Below are 17,655 nucleotides of genomic sequence, written 5' to 3'. Positions count from 1 at the left end.
GCACGCAGTATATAAGTCGGAACGGCCCGGATCGGCCGACTATATCCTATAGCTGCCATATAACTGATTGATCGGAAATGGTATAACTTTGGTGTTTTTAGAGTTAGAGAGTTCAAATTTGACATGAGAGCTACTTTTGGCAAAATAATACGACATGCCAAATTTCATAAGGATCGGCCGACTATATCCTATAGCTGCCATATAACTCAACGATCGGAAATGACCCAACTTTCGTGTTTTTGAAGATAGAAAGCTGGAATTTAGTACAGACTCTATTTTTGGTTAGTTGATCCAACCTTCCAAATTTCATTAGGATCGGCCGACTATATCCTATAGCTGCCATATAACTGAACGATCGGAAATGACCCAACTTTTGTGTTTTTGAAGATAGAAAGCTGGAACTTGGTACAGATTATATTTTGATCCATCCTACCAAATTTCATAAGGATCGGCCAACTATATCCGATGTTTGCGATATATATCCGGTTTTAGCTGCAAGGGTATATAAACTTCGGCTCCGCCCGAAGTTAGCTTTCCTTTCTTGTTATTACATTTTTTTATACTTTTAACCACTGTATCTTAAGCTGAAGAAGCATCGAAGAAAAGTTGACTTTTGGACGCTAATATGACGACGATCTTGGCCTTTGGGTGAGGCAACCGTCAACAGCAGCAGCGACAATAACAAAAGCAACACCACCAGCAACAACATCAAGAGTAACAAGACCTAAGGAAGCCAAAAGAAAAAAATTATTTAAGACAATGGAAATTCATTTCATTTCGCTGGGACTGAGACAGAGACTTCTTGGCCAAAGGCAAGGTCTCTCTGGTCGGTCGGACGGGTCGGAGATCTCCCCCGTTTCTGGCTCTGGTTCACCTCACCCTCTGAGAAATTAGCTGCTTCAGTTATTATTGTTGTTGTTGGTCAGAGACGTTTCTACAATATATCTATATAAGTGATCGTCGTCACTGGCACTTCATGTTTGCCTTTCAACTTGGCTGTCTTCCCTTCTCAGCCGTATACTTGGTTTCAGTTTTTTTTTTTTTTTTTTGCATCCGCTTCCGCAACAACAATTATAGTATTAGCAACAACAACGAAAATTTTGTTACACAAGAGATTGGAGGGTTTTTTTTTCGTTTTTGCTGTATTTTTCAGGGGCCCCCTCAAGAGACTTGACCTCAAAAATGAAAAGTTGAAATGAAAAATATTTAATCTAATGTGAAAATCGCTGGAGCGTCATCAGCTTTTCTTCCCGTAGTTTTATGTACCTTTTGGAACTGATAATGACTACACGACATCTTTTTGTTGTCTGGCAGTGAGAAACTGTATCACTTGTTGATTGTTCTAGCCTTTGATGGGCCCACCCCCTCACTTAGATAATTATACAGAGTCTTCTTCTGGATATCCAGAAGTTAGTTGGGAACTGTTTTTTGGGAGGGCCTTTTGTTTTGCTCATAAATCATAACGAATCTCGTAAAAATGTCCCGATTTAATGGAATTATTTGTAAAAGTTTGACTTTTTTTATTTATTTATTGTTTTTCTTTGGCATATCTGGTTACTCATACGCATAAATATTTATATTATATAATATATTGAAGTGCTTCAATGACGATTATGGGATTTGAATCAAAACAAAGGCCCAGGCTCAGTCACATGATTGTGCAGTCTCTTTCTATTGAGATTTTGCCTCTCTTTCTTTACAGTGATCACTACACCCGCACATGCAATGAACTGAATTGTTCATGATCATGATGATCACGTCGATCTGAGCTTTGATCATCATCGCATAAGGGGATGCCTTCTGAGAGGTAGAACTGGGTGGGACCTTGCCTCTTGCGCAATTTTAATAAATATTTACATTTGTTTCAAACCAATTTGCGCAATTTGTGCAGCTGCCTGAGAAGATCTAGGTTTTATATTATAGAATTGATGAGGTGGGATTCAAAGGTTTCCAACTAAGATACTACTTATAATATCTAAGCTTATCTTTAGCTAGAAGTCTTCCTTTTAAATAGTTTTTGTATAAATCTTTAACTGTATTATTTTTTACAATTTAATTTATGAACTCTACTATCTACCCCTTAAGCTAACTCTAAGGTTTTGTGTCATCAGTTGTGATTTGGCGTGCGCTGCTCGTTTGCCAAACAATTTATGACAAACAATTGCAATGATTATTAAAAAAAACTGAAATGGGAATGGGAGGCAGAACATCTATTAAAAGTTCTCTTAAAATCTAATCTTGGCTCTGAAACAATGCACACGTGTGACTTGAATGATTCGATGTCATACCCTGACATTTTCCCCCCAAATACCCTTCTTCATGTGACAAACAGATGTGCGATTAGCAGATAAGTTTCAATTTTCGCCTCCCACTCCCTGATGGATCTCCCCATTGATATTCTCTGACAGAGAACACAGCTTCAGAGAATCACTGAGTTCGCTGTCTCTGGGATCAGGGATGATCTGCTCTATTTTTATCAATGGTTTGCCATCATTGGCCATAGGCCCAAAATTGGAACAATCAAGGCGTATAGGGCCCAGCAACAGATGCCGGGGAAACCAAAATAGTCTGGAATGCGACTAAAATTAGGCAGAGACAAAGATATATTCTGGAGAAAAGCACAGGGCTACACTGTAAACTATAGCTATTCAATTTTTGATTGTTTGAAATTTAATTTTTCTGAAAAGGGATGATTTTTTCTCTGTGCAGTTCGTGGAATAGTGAAGAAATGGTTTGGGGTTGGGGGTACAAGCACTTACACATGTTCCAGACGAACTCCGAGGGCGAGTGCTCCGAGTTCGACTGCCGGTCCCATTCCGAGAGTGTGCGTATTAATAAAAGAAAGTGCAATGAATTCCCAAATATGTTAAATTGTCTACCAAACAAAGGAGCCCCGCGGAAAAGGGAGGAAAATCAGAGGCAGGGGCCCTGCCTGCCCCCCCCCCAGTCCCGCCATTAACATGTGTGCAACAGATACAGTATTCGATTGAGGGAGTCTTGCCACCCTCCATCCACAAACCGATCAGATTTTCTTCCTTCTTTGGTAGTCTGGTGTTTTCCCGGCTCGTAATTAAAATTGAAGTGGAGGCACTAAATTTAACAGCCCTCAATGATGATCGTCAGGGAGGAGGGAGGGTCAGGTCCAGAGATCCGATCAAACAAATATAGACAGAGAATTTCTTGGCTATACTCTTTAAGAGTTTGGAGCTCTAACAAAAAGTATCTTGTTAAATCAACTCATTACCAAAATTGAATACACACTTCAAAGCCATGTTTTTCGTTTTATTTTCTTGGCCCCAAAAACCGTCTTAGCCTGGCCATTCAATCCTCTTTTTTGTATCATCCAGACAGTAGTGACTCCTTTGTTGCCTTTTGTGATCCGTGTTTCGGGCTCATTTGCCGAAAACAAACTTTTCCATTCATGTCTATCAACTGTATACACACATTATGCGATATGCCACGCCCAGCCAGAGCGCATTACATGGCCCATCATGCAATTAGTTGGACTAGCCAGCCCCCACTCCACCTGTCCCTGCCGCAATCGACTTCCTTGCCACATATGAATGTGAATATATAAGTGGGATATAGAGCGAGTGTGGGGAGTTGTGTGGAACCGCAGGCCACAAAAGCAACTTGAGGCCAAGGATGGAAATGGGGAATACCCCATACTGGTGAGTGAAAGAAAAGTAAAAACTCAAATGAAAAATCATACAAAAGGCGCATAAATTAGCAATGGTCTGTAATTCCAAAAAGGGTCGACCAGCTCGCAAAGTGCCACGGAAAATTTTCATACAAAATATGGCAGGTGAGCTGAGGGGGGATGGGCCTGGCCAGAGCCAGTTATAGTCGGCGTGCCTGCAACGCATTCATTAGTTTAATATTAAAATAGTCATCATAAAATGGTAGATAAAAGACTGAACAATGCGAGGCACACATTAAAGGAGTGAGAATTACACGAAGGCGGGAAGAAACTAGTATTAGCCATTTTAGATTCTCGGATATTTTTCCTCAGCTGTGATTATTAGAGTTCTTGACACAGTATTCGTGCGTCTTGGAGTCGCCACTCGTCTTGCCTCCACCCTAGTGCCTTTCGGGTTTCTTGCCCCAAGCAGAGCAATGAACTATTTACAAATGTTTCCAAGCACTCGTCTCGGCGGCATTTAGATTCATATTCATATTCTCCGGCTTGTGTTCTTCTGCAGGGCGTCTGGTTCTCCAGAGTCCAAGATAAGCATTTTAATATCAAGAATGCATATTTATGGACTTCCACCAGATGACCTTGAGAGCTAGAGTTAAGAAAGAAATTAGTTCTCAGGGTTTTGATGGGATAACAAGGTGGGAGCTAGAAGTATCTTGCTTATTATTAAAATCCACCAAGTCAACACAAATCAGTTGTCAGTCATCAAAGCCACTACTCATAATTATTGAAATTTGCATTTTTGCAGAAACAATTAGACAATGAATGGATGGAGGAAGCTAAACCAAAGACAAGATCCACTTAACACAACCATTTCAATGAGATAGATCAATTGTCTGGGCCCTTCGGGGCAGGAAGCCGAAGAGGAAGTCTTGCCTGAAGCACTCTCTGGTTGGCATTAAAAATTACCCAGACAACGCGTCAAATCTTTGGCCTGACTCTCGTCTTTTATTTTTGTTTGGGCCAACCTTAACCCGCCGCAGAAGCAGTCAACACGTTACACCCTTTCCCTAGCCCTGAACCAACGTTTTGGGTTCCATTTTTCCTGGCCGGTTTCTTTTTCTTGCTCCAGTGAATCTTTGCTGTCTCGATTTGCTCTCGGTCTTGGTCTTGGTCTTGGTCTGGGTCTGGGTCTTGGTTTTCTTTTGGCTTGCTTTTCACCTGTCCGTGTCCGTGTCCATGTCCGTCTGGGCCTGTCTTGTCCGCCGTTTGGAAATCATGTGAAAACATGTGGCCGCCAGTCAAGCAGTCAGTCAGGCCAGTCACTCACTCACTCATCCACTCATTCAGTTAGCCAAGTCCCATCGCAGCACAGCTCAGCATAGCACAATGGGGATCAACAAATTAAAGTAATTTCCTACCGCAACGTTTCCACCACGTTTACTCTTTCACCAAGGTTAAGTGCACATTGGTAACAAATTTGAGCCACTCTTTCTAGAGAGGCTAAAAGTGGAAGGGTGTTGCCATATTCGATCAGTCTTCGTCAATGATTTTTCATTGGATTAAGTAGAGCTTTCCATGTGCCACTGGCTGAGATCCGTAAAAAACCAAGTCAAAGACAAGTCTTAAATGTATTTGTTCAAATGGAAAATTAGTGGATAAATAGAATGGGTCTTCGTCACTGATTTTTAAATTTAATGATTCCCCGCTTTCGATCGCTTTCGTCACTGATTACTCAAGACAATAGTTATAGCCTTTCATGTATCACATTTTCATCCAAAATGTATTTATTTGTTAAATGGTATGTGTCATCTGGAAAAGATTCAAAACTTTAAATGGTAAAGTGAAAAATAAATTACGTGATGTAATTTGCATAGTTCCTTCGGCACCCAGCTGGGCTGTCCATAAATTGTTCTCCGGTACGGAGGTGTCGTCATCGAAGTGGCAGTGGCGGCGTCATCATCATCTTTGTCGCAGAAAATTGTGTCAATCTCATGAGCCGTTGGAAATTAATAAAGCGAATCAACACAGTGGCAGGCAGCCGTATCTGTATCTGCCGCTGTATCCGTATCTGATAGATACATTTGCTCATAAGCATAAATAATGCGATCGCAGTGGAAAATCTAGCTGTGACTCGAGCTCAACTCTTTCCAGTTATGCGTCAGCCAATGACGATCCAGAAGGGGGTGCAGTGAGCTGAGAGGGCAGAGAGGGGGCGTGGCTGGAGCTTTGACTGACATTTATCGCCAGCTTCAATTGTTGTTGGCAAAGTTGCAACAGAGTTTGTTTTTGTCTGTTTCTGTTATTTTTTACTATTTTTCGGTTTTCAGATTGTCGGTTTTTCGGATTTTTTTTTTCAAAGTTTGTTTTTATTTTTTGGTGGCTAGTACTGACGACGGCGACGAATACGAGGCTCAACGTTTTGGAAAATTTAGCACAAGGTTGCCGCAAAAGCAGCCAGCAAAATGAGCAATTGTGGCAACATAGCGCGCAACTCGTCGAAGTTGAAATTGAAGCTGCAAGCTGCAAGCGCCATTGCACCAAAGCGGTCTCTGTTTGTTGTTGCATTCAAATCTTTGTTGCTGTTGCCCAAAATTGTAAATAAATAAATACTTAATTATGTTGTTTTGGTCGCGCCGCTTTTGGTCTACCCAAGAACTGGAAGCGAAGCCAAAGAAAAAAACACATTGCGCATACGCCATGTTGAACAACACGATCAGCATTTAGCGGTTAGGTGAGAATCGAGACCTTTTCCCAGCCACTCAGATAGTCAGTTAGTCAGTCAGTCAGTCATTGAGGCAAGGAGTCAAACACTTGTTGCCAATTAATCAGCCATTTGAATACGAGTGCTTGAGCCCATACGAATGGCTGAGCTGAACACATTGCGTATACGTAATGTTGGCTTACACGGAACTGGAATCGCAATTAAAAAAGTCAACGATAGTCAAAGTGTTTTACAAATTATCTAAATAGCTTTCAAGATAATTCAATATAATTAGTATCTAAAAATATTTCCCTATTCGACCCCAGAATCATCTCTAATTGAATTGAGTCTATGAGACTCTTGAAATATTGATGCCTGGGTGTTTATGCTTACAAAATCCCAGTTAATCTGCCATCTAGAATCTGATGAGCAACACTTTCGGTTGCGAAACGCCATTGAAGCGACTCAACAGAGTGTGGCAAGAGCATCCCCAGCCCATACCTCATGCCTCGTTCACATTCGCAGCCACTGACAGCTGCTTACAGCTTACTGATGCCGCTTACTGCTGCAACATCTCCACCTACAGCTAAGCGGATAACCGAACGCAGCAGGAGGAGCAGCGGGGCGAGGTTGGGGTAGCAGCATCCGTTGTTACAGCAGAACAAAATGCAAAAACAAATGTGCAGCAGCGAGGGGCAGACTGTGTTTGGGGGACTCAGACTCAGACGGAGACGGAGTCGGAGTCGGAGAGACCGAAGCCAACGACCGCAAACGTGCAGCGACAACAACAAAGACAACGCTCCAAAAAAAAAATGCAGCAGCCAAACAAACCACTCGACTGGGATCGGAATTCGCTTCCTTCCCCTGCCAAACCCTGCCACCTCATCCCATACACAGTCATCCCTGGGCCGTCACGAACCGGAAGTAAAAACGTGCAAAGAGAAGAGGCTGGCGATGTTGCTGTCGCGATGTTGCTCCTGCGATGTTGCTGCGGCGGGTGCTGCTGCTGCTGCTACTTCTGCTGCTGATGTTGCTGCATCTGCATTTGCGGCGCTCGTAAAATCAGGAAAACAGCAGCAAGTGCCAGTGGCAGGGCTCTCTGCATTCTATGCCAGGAAAACTGGGCAGTGGGTCACTGAAAAAAAACATGCCAATAAATAAAAGACATTTAATTAAAATAGGCAATAATTAAGATAGTTTTGTATCTTTAGTAGACTCCAATTATTTTCGAATTATGAGATATTAAAAGTATATTTTTAGGCAATTTCTCTCTGTGTAAAAAAAGTTCTCATGCCAGAATACAGAGTTTGGCAAACGTACTAAACTTTCAAGTCTCTGTTGCACTTCCTCTCAAACTGAAAAACTAAAAAAAAAACTAAAAGCTGGCAGAGAGAACCAACAATTTCCAGAGCTGCCTCATCATCATCATCATCATTGTGGTGGTCATCATCGTTTGGCACTTGTCTCCATGGATTTGCACTTTTCTCGCCGCTGTTCGCCTGTTACGATTTTAAGCTATTTTTATTGAAAATGAGCGATATTCTCATCCGGAGAAAGGAAGACCGAGCCACAGCCACAAGGAAGAAAGGAAGGTAGATAGTGGTTGAGTTGAGGAGCAGAAGCTGAAACTGTGTTAAGTGCATACTTTGGATTTTGACGCTAAAGTAGCCTCCATCCTCCCCTTTTGGGGTCTGAGAAACCCCCAAAAACCGCTCGAAACTTCATTCTTAGAGGGTTCCAGGATGGCTTCATTGTCACTGAAACTTTACTCGCAAAGAAAACTCTACAGAATCTGAATGATTCCATCAGATATATATACACGTAGACATAGCTCAGTCCTCTCTATTATATATATATATGTGGTATATTCCCAGAGTGCAATCTACCAGACCCCATTTCTACCCCCCGTCCATTTTGGGTGTCGTGATTTTCCCATTTTTTATACCCTTGCAGAGGGTATTATAATTTTGTCCAAAAGTGTGCAACGCAGTGAAGGAGACATCTCCGACCCTATAAAGTATATATATTCTTGATCAGGATCACCTCCTGAGTTGATATGAGCATGTCCGTCTGTCCGTCTGTCCGTCTGTCCGTCTGTCTGTCTGTCTGTTTCTACGCGAACTAGTCTCTCAGTTTTAAAGCTATCGTCTTGAAAATTTGCACACACCCTTCTTTCCTTTGCACGCAGTATATAAGTCGGAACGACCGGGATCGGCCGACTATATCCTATAGCTGCCATATAACTGATTGATCGGAAATGGTATAACTTTGGTGTTTTTAGAGTTAGAGAGTTCAAATTTGACACGAGAGCTATTTTCGGCAAAACATTACGACATGCCAAATTTCATAAGGATCGGCCGACTATATCTTATAGCTGCCATATAACTGAACGATCGGAAATGACCCAACTTTCGTTTTTTTGAAGATAGAAAGCTGAAATTTAATACAGATTCTATTTTTGGTCAGTTGATCCAACGTACCAAATTTCATAAGGATCGGCCGACTATATCCTATAGCTGCCATATAACTGAACGATCGGAAATGACCCAACTTTCGTGTTTTTGAAGATAGAAAGCTGGAACTTGGTACAGATTAAATTTTGATCCATCCTACCAAATTTCATAAGGATCGGCCAACTATATCCGATGTTTGCGATATATATCCGGTTTTAGCTGCAAGGGTATATAAACTTCGGCTCCGCCCGAAGTTAGCTTTCCTTTCTTGTTTTTTTTTTTTTCAAACAAAAACTGCGCTTATTACGTTGCATTAGAAGCTTCTCGGGAATATTGAAACTGTGGGACGGACAAAGGGGGTGGGAAATGGGGTAAAGGGGAGGTTGCAAGTGGATGCTTTTGAAGCTGCTGCTCTGTACGAGCACACAGCTGCCAAGTGGCCGAGACTAACAACCGAGCACCCAAACATCCCAACACACCAGCGGAGAAACAGAGAAACAGATATGGGGACAGAGTCGGAGACAGCAGTGACTTAGGCCTGATGTTCTGGCAATGGTTTTATATACAGTGAGGACTCAATATGCGTGGATAAAAATAAATAACATTTAAAATTGGGAATTTTTTTTTGATAAAATGAAATTGTGGAATAAAATAAGTCCCTAAAATACTACAATATTTATCACAGATTCTTTATTTAGGTTTCTATTTAGATTCTATTTAGGTTCATATTAAAATATGAAAAATATTATTATGTTTTTTACATTCAAACTTTTTATATAACATTTTCTCAATAAACATCAATATACATAAACATATTTTAGATAATTTATATTATATTTTATATACAAAATCTATATCTTTGATTATTTAAAGGCTTTATTAAAATGTTTTCATCAACAGCATTTCTTGTCAAAGGATGTATTGTAAAAAGAAGTGTTCTTCAGAGATCTAAAGACCTAAAGTCGGTCTAAAAATAAGGAAGTTTAAAAGGTTAACTTCTTTAAAAATCTTCCTTACCTTACAGGTTAACACCTCAGGTCCACATCCATTAATTATTGCATTTCTTAAATCGAATTTCGACTGTTTAAGCTTTAGCTGTTTCTGTGACTGCATTTCGCCTCATTTCGTTTTATTTGCCCAAGTTCCTGCCCGCTCAGCTCCTCGAACCCCCTGGTCACTGTTCCCTAGAGCTTCCTTTTTGGCTTTTGGCCATGTAAGTGTGTCGGTGTTGGTGTGCCTGGCTTTCCCAATGCCTTTGTGTTCTGCAGCTCGGCTCCTCGGTTTCCAGTTTTCGCACATACATATATTTGGCAACTGGCTCTCGCCAGAAAACAGAAAAGCACACTCTACTCTTGCAATGTACAGTGAGAACTGAGAACCAAGAACCGAGAGAATCCGAGCTGTCCTCCCGCCTGCTCCCCGCCTCAGCCTTTTGCCCACTGCCACGCCCCTTTTCGATGAGTGGAGTGAGCTGCTTTCCACTGCTGGGCGCCTGTTCTCAAACGACTCAAACTGAGAGAGAGATAAAAGCATGCTGTGCAAGATGATGCTTCTGTGTTGATAAGGCGCCGACTGTCGCAAAATGAGTGTTGGTGTGTGGTTGTGTGTGTGTTATGTGCTTGTGGAAATTGAGCACAATTTCAGTACGCACGCACGCACACAGTGACAGATAGCAAAAGTATCTCGTGGATAGCGACGCCGCCACCTACTTATGTACTTTGGGATTCATCCCGTAGGCTGAGATTGAGACGGAGCTGGAGCTAGAGATGGAGACAGAGCCAGAGCCAGAGCCGGAGACTTCTTTTTGAGTGAATTATGAAGTTGTCTTCGACCGTTACGTGGGTGGTGCATCCCGCGCCCCACTTCAAACCTCCCCGCCGCATTCCCCCTGCCTCCTCGTTAAGCGTCGATTTATTGTTGTACTTAAAACAGAGTCAACTCCATGTCTCCATGACTTTCCTCTCCATCTTTCAAACAAAACCCAGACGACATTGTATGGGCAAAGAAAGAGTTTTCATCATTGGAAAATGCCCCGAAAACCGTTAGCTGGATCATAAAATAAAAGCTGAGAAAAGAGATGAAAAACTTGGAAATGCCTTAGATGTAGCTGTAAATGCAACTGACACACAAAAGAGCCAAAGCGACGCACCGCTCCGATCCACGAGCCATCGAGCTTCGAAATGGATGTATCTGTATCTGAGCCATTGGAAATGGAAATGGAGATGCAAATGCATTCTTCTCGGCCTAATGATCACCATCATCATTGGATCAATGCCAATGACTTGCTCTCCGCATGTCCGAACCAATAAAATCCGAGATTGACATCGTTTATCACTCACTTTTCTTGGTCTACGGGTCATATAAAATCATGGTTTTTTTTTATGGGAAAAGAAATTAGGTTTTCTATGACTCACAACAGCTAATATTTTTCCTATGAATGTCCCCTAATTTCTAGCTGCTCCTTTGACATCCAACCATGGTAACCCCTTGTGGTTTTGCGCAGATAAGGCCGCCTTACAACTGACGGTTAGATGAGATGATCCCATCTGGAGTTCAGCCTGGACTTTCACTTTGTTTCGGCTATGAGTCGGAGTCCACAAATTATAGCTAATTATGCAGCATCTTAGCCGAGATTGGGCAACTCCTGCAGTCTGCAATTTGGCCATGTGGTGGTTGGGGGGCCAAATCTTAGGCCTTTGGTGCTGATCTGGTCATGTGGGTTTTGTCTTTAGCCATAAGCCAGAAAGGCAAACAAAGCCTAGGCCCGAGCTTAGGCCGTAATAACTTTGTTTGAGCGCTGCAGTTTGAGGCCATTATAACAAAATTTTGCAAAATATTCCGACTTTCATTTTCAGTCTGAGCGGTGTTGCGTTGAAAGTTGATTTGCAGATACTGTATCTTTTTCGGACAGATCGCATTTGCTGCCATCAAGGTCAGGCTACTGGCGGCAGGCAGTTTGGTGGGATTGTTGCCAAGTTAAAGAATGCGTTGACATTATTATTATTTTTTTTTTGTTCAACTTAATTAAAAGGCAAACATCAACCAAAAACACAAAAAAAAAAAACCACAAAAACCAAAACCGAAAACTGATAAAAAAAAAACTTTATCAGTTCGCCAGCCAGAGCGGAGACATTAACCACGATAATTATACAAAACATGTGAGCCGTTTGGAGCGGACCTGCAGACAATTGGAAACAGGCCATGAAACCGAAGGCGAAAAGATACTGATACAAATTGTATCTAGTGCAGGCCCGGTGATAAGCGGTAGGGACACGTGTGGTATGTAGAGCGCAGACAGTCTCCATTCTTCAGAGATATCTATCTGTGTATCTATGTATCTTCCCCGGCAGCAGTTCAAGGAAATATCTCTTTCCACCCTCCACCACCCAAAAGCCGATTCGCGAAGAAGAAACTTTATCTTCCATTGCTCTTGGAAGTGGCGATAAAAATCCAATTTTGATAAGCTTTTAAATTATGTGGAAAACGAACGATCCGATCCCAAGAAGGGTTTATCTTTCCGTTTCTTATCATTTCGTTTTTTTTTATCTCAGACACATTGGAGTAAAAATAAATTCTTGGCAATCATTTGCCTAATTATAAAGCCTTTTAATGACTTTTCGAAATATTTATTTTGCTTTTATGGTTTGTATGCAAACATTATAACTGAGGCTTATCTGAGGGATCGAATTATGGGAATTCCCGCTTTATAAATCGATTCCCAATTGTTAAACCCTATTAATATTTTAAATGTACAATAAACTTAAATGGAATTTGAAGGAGTGACTTTCTGTCCTTTGGTCCGACCACAACTGGTTTTTTGTTCCCAGTTAAACCCAAGCAGAGCCCTCTCATCCTCTGACTCCTGGTTGTGCTCCTGTTGCCGCTTCTGTCACCAGACAGCGATTCCAATGCACTTTACCCCCGACTCCTGGCCAACTCTTCTCCTCCTCCGCCGGCGGCAAAGAGCGGTCATCATCATCATCATCGACTAACCCATCGATGTGTGTGGCCCTCTGGACAGAGTCTGGAAACTGGGGATGGAGTTGGAGGTGTGGGGTTGGCGTTGGAGTTGGGGGGAACCTGGACTGAAAACTGGGAACTCTCGGTCAGTTGTCGGCGCCGATGGAATGTTGTTAGTTATAAAATGGCCACAAAATCATAACGCGGGCGTGGGCTGCCACTGGCCCTCGGTTTCACTTCTTTTTTTTCCGTACACTGAAAGAAAAAAAATAAATCATAGTCCCTAAAATTCTTAGCTAATTTTTAAAGAGTTTGGGAAGAAGTTCGACTAAAAGTCTTTCTATCTTTAAGATTTAGTAACTTTCTTTCAGTGCTTTTTGGAACCCGAAACCCCGAACCCGATATTACCCGATGACGAGTTGCTGCCTCCGCCGAGGTCTCTTTTTCTGTCGCCGACCAGAATTTAGAGCCCCACCATCCAGCAACCAACATCCCAGCACTCTCTCCCACAGCATCCACGCATTTTCGATGGTCAATGGTCTCCGGTCTCGGGTCTTTGGTTTGGGGGGGGTTACTTAATGGAACCAGGTCCCCACTACTATATGGCGAGTGTGAATTGAAATGTATTTTTACATACTCCGCAGGTACATGTGTTCTATGCCCCGACCGATTGGATCTCAAAAATCAAATCAAAACTCGTCGTCAGTGTCGCTGTCGTTGGACGTAGTTGTTGTGGACGTTTTATGGCTTTTAGAGAAACTCTCGGAACTTGTTTTGTTCGGTTGGGTTCTGGGTTTTGTTTTCCCTCGGTCTCTGTTTGTTGTTCTCGTTATTATTATTATTATTTTTCTATTCCCATTTCCATGTGTCGACGATGGCGGTGGCGGCGGCGTTGGTGGCAGCTCGCTTTGAATAATGATGATAAGGCCCCCGACTCGCCTTCGATCCGAATCAGAATCCAAATCCATCCATCCATCCCGTTCCCTCAGCTTGGCTTGATTATTGATTTATTGTTATTTTTTCTACATACATTTATTTTTGGGTTCTGTGTCGCACAGGTAAACGAGAAATCGTCACGGATACGCAAAACGGTCAGCAACACCGAAAATGTATCTCGCGGTCCCATGCAGATATATTTTGAAGCGCACGCTTCACCATTTCAGACAGAGCCTCTGATATTTTGATGTTCTCTGATGTTGTTGTTGTTTTTGTCATCAATTTAACAACAAAAGCGAAGCGAACCCACCAGAACCCAAACAAAAAGAAAAACATTCATCGCGTCTTGATCCCGAACGTTCTCATAATTTGTTTGTCCCCCCGACCCAAACCCAACCAACCATTCGTCCCATCCGTCCATTGAAACCCTCGATTCCCCCTCGATTGCCATTGTCCCAGGCGACTGTGAGAAAGATTTTATTTCGTTCAAGTGGTTTTTGATTTAACACCAAACACACCAACAAGCAGCAACATCTCGAAGTCTCGAAGACTGGAAAATATTTTAATGATGCGTCGTCTTCGTCGCCGACGTTGCAACTGAAAACCAACACAAAAAATATATAAAAAAAAATACAAAAACAAAAAAAAATAAATAAATGGAAAACAAAGAGATTTCTAACTTGTTTTCGGTGGCCTTTCTTTTTTTTCCCCGCTTCTCCAGAGCCGCTGTTCTCAATTTTGTTCGTGGCTTGATTCGGAAGACATTTGTTCGATTGATTAGCCGAGCTGGGAAAGCTCGCGAGTAGCGATCACTTTCAAATTGAGGTCGAATATGTATGCGGTGTGTCACCCCTTTCTGGTACCGCCACGAAAGGGTTTAACTCAAGGGCTCTTGTCGGGATCCGAGGCTTACAGGACTCCTGGGTTCTGTCCGATGCGGTTTAACATCTGTCACGGCTGCTTCCTTCCTGGGACCAGGAACAAAAAAAAAAATAATATGTAAAAAACATCAAAAACCGCATTAAGGGCTTAGGACTTAACCAGGCACAACATTGAGCAGCTTTAATGGGATATTAACAATAATTGACATACATTTCTGACGATCGGGTCAGAAAAGAAGGGAACTAGCAGGGCGTGTTGGTTGGATGATCAAGTTGGTCAGGAAGTCAGGAAGTATATCAAACTGATTATATCTATCCCGCTAACTAAACAAATACTATACATAACTCTAGTTCTAAAGAAACGTATATATTTTTTGATAATTTGTCCAGCAATTAATATTAATCAGAAATATAATGAGAGGGTAACTCCATACCGACCTTAATAAATGCCTAAATTATGAATATTTAAGTACATTTTTGTTAAAAAATTCATTTCGCTACCATAGAGTTCTCCCTCCTTTGATACCAAGCCGCCTGTGTAACCCTTTTCTCCCTCATTCCTATAGAGCCCCATCCCACTCTGCTCGTACACTCCTCAAGCTAATGTGACACTAATCATGTGACCTCGAGTGCCGCTGGCCAGGTTTTTATGGCCGCTTTGCACGCTGTTTACACACACGATACAATCATTGTCGATCCACCAAAGTTTTCCACCATTCTCGGGAAAACAGAACAGAGAACCGAACTGAGGAAAAGAAAAGAAAATGCTAACCATTCATAAAAAGAATGAAAAAAGTAAATAAAATACCATTCTAATGCCCTATTCTGGCTGTGACTCTATTGTGGCACCTTTTCATTTGGGTTCTTGGAGGGAAATCAACACACCACGTAGGGGAAAATGTGTTAAGGGGCATAAAATGGGATTGAGAAGGTTTCTTTATAAAGACAATTATTATGTGAGTTCTATGCTTACACTGAGAAATAATATATTCAGTACTTAATTTTAAAATCTTGCTTATTAAATATATTATAAATTAAATATTAAATTAGTTTATTAAATATATTGTAGAGCTAATTAATTATTTTTCAAGTGTAAAATTCAATGACTATTCGAGAACCTATAACGCGTGGCAATGACAACCAATTGGCTTAACAAGTGGGAAAGAGATAAGACTGCCAGAGCGACAGAGAGAGGGTGCGCATGCGCAACCTTTTGTGTCTTTTTTTTAGGGATGATAGATAGAACGAGATATATCCTCTTTGAACTGTTGACGCTGATGAGCCGCAAACTGCGCAGGAAACGGCTCCTTACTTCTCGGTCCTTCTACTCTCTTCACTCTCTTCTCCGCTCTCTGGTCCTTGACAGGCCACATTTAAGGGATAATTTCCAGGCATATGCAGGATCCCCGATATCCTCGACGAGTGTGTGTGTAGGCAGGAGACGCAGCAGGACGCGCTCCAAAAATTTTTATTTAACATCTGCCCGACTCATCATCATCCTTTTTATTTTATTTTTTTGCTTTTTTCTATATTTTTACCTTAGCGGTATTGTTGTTGCCGGCGTGCTGTTGTCCTGCTAAGGACATGTGCGTTTTTAGTTATTGAAATTTTTACTTGTTTTGTGCTGTCTTCGGTCTCCTGACTGCTGTACGCTGTCTCCTGGCTGAATGCATTGTGCATTGAGTATTTAATTGCAGATAATATCGACAAAACAAAACAGCAGGCGGTGGATCAACAGCTGAAGTGCCCGGAAATGCATCTGGGCGGAATGAGATGGGGGGGCTCCCCTGAGGTGTCCTTTCTTCTCCTTACAGGGGGGACCTCTTGCAGTGCCCGCCTCTGTCTTGACATTTGTTATGTCTGTCGTGGAGGCTTCCAGCACGTGTCAATAATTGTTCAGATGCCGAATGGGGCTCAGAGGTCCTGCAAGAATCAGCTGCCGGTTCAAGAGGAACGATAACCCAGTTGAATGTCAAGTAGAACAATTTTAAAACGATTGATGGGTCTTTAATCTCTTTATCTTAAGAAGGAAATGGATTTTAATATTCATAAGAAAACTCCTCTATTAATCTTATGACTCCATTCCATGCCTCAAACTATCTGCATTTAGTGAAGATTTCTGCAAGATCGGTAAATGAATGCAAATTAGTTGCGCACTTGGTCAACAGTTAACTCATCTTGGCCAAACAATTTCCACTGGCCACTCCAATCGCGAGAAGCTAACGGCCAGTACCGAGTCTAAAACTATAGCTAAAAGCCCAAAGCCCCAAAGCCAAAGAGAAGCAGCTAATGTAATTGTGTTTGTAAATGCCATAAAGTTGGCAACACTTGCTGTGCCGCCACTCCACCCCTTGCCCCCTTTGGCAACGCTTGCAAATGAAGTTCACGAGATGGTCAAGACGATAATGTTGGCTAGCGCATTTGCCAAGTCATGACTGCTGTTGCCGTTGTTGCTGCTGCCGCTGCTGCTGTCTCTGATGTTGCTGCTGCCCTGACACCGCAGCAACATCAACATCAGCAACAGCAACACGAACGAACGAGTTTCTGTTGCTATTTTGTATTTGTTTGTTGCTTTTGTCATTGCTCTTGTTTGTGTTGTTGTTGTCCATTTTGTCGCCATCGCAGTGCCCTCAAAAAATACAAAAAAAAAAAGTATAAAAATAGTTGGAAATCAAATCAACAACAAAAGTAAAGCAACACCAATAAGCAACAACTACATATAACAGCAACAAAAATTGTCAAATGGAAAAGTTTTGAATGAAAAGAAGGGCTTATGAGCTAGGGGATATGATAGATAATAGATTTTATTTTAAATATTTAATCATATATTTTTTTTAAATTTTTAAAAGGCTCTTAAAAGTTAGGTAAAAAGATGTCAAGAACCTCTTAAGAAACTGAAAAGATGTCTTTTAAAAGTGCCAATTAGACTATTTAAAGAAACTTTTCTGATTATAAATTTTTTAATTTAATATAATTATGTTTTATACTCTATAATAATATTAAGTATACCCCCTGAATAGAGTATCATTGCTGCAATAGCGATCGCTAAAGAAAAATCTATGTAAAACTCAATTGAAGTGCTCC

The 17,655-nt window shown here is 41.6% G+C and overlaps 1 protein-coding gene across 16 annotated transcripts in view; it reads left to right on the top strand.

The window, feature by feature from the left end:
- The window catches only part of LOC138926239 (uncharacterized), a 48,768-nt gene that overhangs the window by 10,549 nt on the left and 20,564 nt on the right, over positions 1-17,655 (top strand). Inside the window, exon 2 of one of the 16 annotated variants that reach the window (XR_011442669.1) lies at positions 6,928-8,104. The exons of 14 other annotated variants lie outside the window; for them this stretch is intronic. The gene's annotated coding sequence lies outside the window, so the exon portion shown is untranslated. Of the gene's footprint in view, positions 1-5,967; positions 6,894-6,927; positions 8,105-17,655 lie in introns of those variants that run through there. One more of the 16 variants, XR_011442670.1, reaches the window with a different exon arrangement.

The sequence above is a fragment of the Drosophila bipectinata genome, chromosome 3L (assembly GCF_030179905.1).
Source record: "Drosophila bipectinata strain 14024-0381.07 chromosome 3L, DbipHiC1v2, whole genome shotgun sequence".
NCBI classification, from domain to species: Eukaryota; Metazoa; Arthropoda; class Insecta; order Diptera; family Drosophilidae; genus Drosophila; species Drosophila bipectinata.
Note: the sequence above shows the minus strand (reverse complement) of the source record. Positions and strands in the feature narration are given on the sequence as shown.